This window comes from Calonectris borealis, chromosome 4 (genome assembly GCF_964195595.1).
Source record: "Calonectris borealis chromosome 4, bCalBor7.hap1.2, whole genome shotgun sequence".
In the NCBI taxonomy this organism is placed as follows: domain Eukaryota; kingdom Metazoa; phylum Chordata; class Aves; order Procellariiformes; family Procellariidae; genus Calonectris; species Calonectris borealis.
In genome coordinates, this window is record NC_134315.1 from 86,014,641 (window position 1) to 86,018,757 (window position 4,117).

Below are 4,117 nucleotides of genomic sequence, written 5' to 3' on the forward strand. Positions count from 1 at the left end.
GCTAAGTGAGCTGGTTTGGGGGCCCAAAGCAGAAGCCGGTTTGGCCGTTTGTGCGGGGGGGTGGGAGGGCGTTGGGGGCTGCGGGGGAAAGCAGGGGGTGGGCAGGGTGCGTGGACCCTCTCCGGGGAGGGGTCGGGTCTGGTCCTGCTGGACCCCGAAGTGCGGGAGGCCGGCACGCACCAGGCCCAACTCAACGTCTGCGGTGGTCTCTGGGGGGAAGAGGTGGTCTCTGCTTTTCAGACCCCGCACGCCCTCTTCGAGTCCAGCTCTTGCTTGTCGACTGCTTAGAATAGTTATTAACTAATTAGTCGTACAAACTCATTAATGCTTATACAATGTCCAACTATGATATTTAATCCTAATAGCCGAGTTTTGACGGCGATTGGTTTACGACCTTGTCAAAAGCCCAGGCTGTTGTAAATAGCCGGAGCTTGTAAGGAGAAGGAGCTGAAATCAACGGTGCAGAGCGGGAGCTTCAATTAGCCAGAACCGTAGCAAGCAGGAGCTGGAACGAGACGGGGTGTCTGCTGTCTGGGGCATGCCTTAGCCAGAGGCAAAATTACCAGCAGCTGTAACGAGCGGGAGCTGCGATTCGCTGCAGTGTCTGTTTGCCGGAGCATCCGTCGGCCAGACTGCACTCCCAGCACGGCTGAAGAGCAGCCGGGCGCAGGCAGGGCTGTCCCCGGCGAGGCGCTCCGAGCGGCAGGGAGGCGAGTTGTCCTTCTGCCAGCGGGGAGTCCGGCCTCTTCCCTCGGGGATTAAATCCACGCCACGCGTGGATCCGCTCTCTTTGCGTGGAGGGTCTCTCCCGGACCCGTTCCCGAGGGCTGAAGTGAGGTGGGGGTCCCCCGGCTCTCCCCGGGGGGCAGGCGGCAGCACGAGGCGGCGGTGTCTCCCCGGTACCCGGCAAAGGGGAGCGAAACCGGCCGGCTGGAGCTCCGGGGGTGCACAGCCCGGCCCCGCACGGCAGAATCCTTCCCTGGGTTTTCACCGTTGGCTGGGTGTGACAAACAGGTTCATTTTGTGCCTCCTCTTTTCCCAGCGTCACCTTCTGCGTCACGTGAAGAAAATCCTGCGCGGTTGACGCCGCTTGCTGCTCAGGTAACGGCACGTGTGGGGCCGGGGGAGCGGGGAGAAACATTGGCGCGTTCAAGGACGCTGCAGGTGCTCCGCGTCAAACCCAGGGAAAAGGCAAATTTGTGCCGGTGCAGAAAAGCTGATGAACAGTTGCCGTGAACAGAGCGCGCGTGCCTCGTTCCTGCATCGGTCCCTGGGTAGTTACGAGCGTTTTCCTTTCAGGGAAAAGAATGAGCTTTCGCCTACGATAAATTAAGAGCTGCCTGTGACCTTCTTTAGGGTCAAGTGTTTCTCTTCTGTTTGTTCGTACTGATTTTACGGGCAGGTTGGAAATAGCCTTTTATTTTTACACGCGTAATTGTAATTTGTAGTACTACGTGGTGTCAGGAGAGTGAATTTTGGAGCACCCAGGTACTACTAGAAACGTAATGAACGAGACACGATGGAAACTGATACTTCAACTTGATTTTTACTTGATTTTTTTTTCATTAGAGTGTTGATGGCATGTTGTCCTGTGGCTCCATCCACATTCTGTTCAGCGGAGTCTTCAATCTAGGACTTTGAAGGAAAAAAGTTGGTCCTTCCAAAACAGGGCTAGTCATTCATAGGATCGAGGCATAGACTTGGCGAGCCGCTTAAGTACGTGATCGGAATTAAAGCCAAATGCCGCTTCGCGTTGCTGCTGTTGGTCTTCGCTTTCATTAGTTTTCCCGCTGCTCCGTCATGGTTGGGAGCTCTGAATCATCCTTTTTTTCGCTCCCTAACGCATTTTTCTCCCCAAGGAGAGGCTACGTTTAAAAGCTACTTAGTTTCCTCACAAACGCATTGGTCAGTAAAATGGAGTTAGGATGCTTGGAACCACAAAAATGACACCAGTCTTACAGATCTGGACTATTTCTGAACACGTGTTCATCGCGTGCAGATGTCATCGGGATACGGATCATCTGCACTTCGTGCTCTGACGAGACGATCAGCTGAGACAGGGACGAGCTCCAAAAGGAAAGAAAGGTACAACGTCAAAGTTTTGTTTTGTTGTTGGGTTTTGTGGGGTTTTTTTGTGTTTGTGTGTTTTGGGGGTTTTTTTGTTTGTTTTTTTTTGTTGTTTGGTTGGTTGTTTGTTTTTCCTTAAGAGTGCGACGTTGACTGGTGGCAGCCTGCAGAGCTCTCTTGCTGCCTGACCTCTCTTTTCCTTCTCTGTCACTCCTCTTTCTAGGCAAGTGAGTTCTTGCGAAACTAAAGCTGCCAATGAGCCAAAAAAAAGGCACGGTTGTCTAAAACATGCAGAAGCTCTAGTGGCCTGTCTCAACAACCGCACCAAAGACGATGCCAAATACTTTCTCCTCCACTCAGTTGTAGCCTTCACAGAAGAGGAAGCTTTGTGCTCAACGTTGTTTGTTTTTTTTTTTTCCTTTCCTCTCAGCAGAACGTCAACTGCCGTGAAAGTACGAGACAGGTGGAAAGGATCCCTAGTGGTCTGCAAGTACAAGGTAGGCCTGTGACATGTGTCTGCGTTTTTCCTAAGGTGCTCGTAGCACGGACTTTACAGTTAACACGAGGAACGTGGCAGCTCTCCTTCTATATGATTTTTTAACGTGAAATATTTTAACGCAAATACTAAAAATAAAGGAGGTCTGTTCTGGAGCGTGGTACGCCTCTGCAAAGCTTGCTTCCCTCCGTCTGTTTTCTCTTCCTGCAAGCACGGTCTTCTGTTTCTGTGCGCTTGCTAGGAAAGGGTGCTGTGAAAATAATGTTGGACTAGAAGAGGAAAGGAACCGTTTGTAAGAGTTGGGATGTTCGGGAGAAACAGGCTTTGTTTTCACGATAAAAGCTGTATGCTTTTTCAGTCAGTCAGTTTTTAAAATGCCTTACAGGAGCACTCGAACACCTTACTGAGATGCTAGCATCTGTGCTAAAAGCAATCAAGGTCAAAGAAGCGGCGTGGACAACACGGGACAAATCGGTGTCGCTTCGGTGCGCTTTCCAGGCTTTCCCGAGAAGTGGTAGCAGCCTCGTAACTAGCGACAGAGAGTCCTGATGTGGTTTTGGTGAGTTACTGCTTCTATCGCGTCCTTTTTCCTAACCTGCAGCGCGTAATTTTGACTTTGGTTGGAAAGAGATTTTCCAGAATGGAAATCTTTCTCGTTCAAAGGAGTTGCCTTTTACGAACTTCCCATCAGAATGGATCTTCAGAGATGACGTGCTCGGCAGTAGAAGTCATCCGCAAGGAGACTTTTCGCGCTCTCTCTGGAAAAAAAAAAAAAAGGGGTAGGTCGATTTCCTTGCACAGACCCAAGCGCGGCACGTCTTCCGATAGTCGACGTACGGCTGATCTTTGGTTCTCGGGTGTAACGGTCGAGAGATCGTAAAGACGCGTTCCTCCGCACGCTCGGGTACGGCCAACAGCGTTAGCAAACCTGCCAGTCCTTTTTGGTAGCCTGATGTATTGCAGCACCGGGGATTTGATATTCCCCACCGCCTGCCCCTCCCCACCCCCCCCCCAAAAAAAAAGTAAAACCGTATGGGAGATCTCTTATCTCCCTGATTTTTCTATCGTAAACGAAATTTTAAAAAGAAAGTTAAAATTGTATAACTTCCAAACTGACTTGCGTTGTTTAAACTGTAACTGCCAAATAGCTGTAGCGTATAATTTATTAGGTGTGCTTAAGCAGTTAGGTAGTTGCTCTAAACGTTTAAAAAGAGAGGCAACTGATCGGGTTTTTTTCCCGATCTTTTGGCAGAGCGCTCTGAAGTCCTTTATTTCTGCCTCGCTTTCAGTGGCGCGTTTCCCCGGCAGTTGGGTAGCATCGGTCTCGGCGCAGCTGGCCAGGCGTCCCTCCTAGTCATGTGACGCACGCAAAACCCCTGGTCAAACGATAGCTGTGTAGTTTGGAGGTAGATAATTTAACGGTATGAATTCACAGCTACGCAATTTCAATTAACGCAAAAGGAAAATCAGATATTTTTATAGTATAAGCCTTCTCGTTGTACGTCTGTAAGCGTACGCACGCCTTTTTAGCATAAAATGAATTGCTGAGGTTTG

General features: G+C 50.1%; 1 long non-coding RNA gene across 1 annotated transcript; it reads left to right on the plus strand.

The window, feature by feature from the left end:
- Positions 1-587: 587 nt before the first annotated feature.
- LOC142082351 (uncharacterized) lies at positions 588-3,576 on the plus strand. Its single transcript, XR_012673688.1, has 4 exons — positions 588-2,085; positions 2,501-2,564; positions 2,949-3,122; positions 3,227-3,576. It is a non-coding gene; the product is annotated as an uncharacterized LOC142082351 (long non-coding RNA).
- The last annotated feature ends 541 nt before the right edge of the window (positions 3,577-4,117 follow it).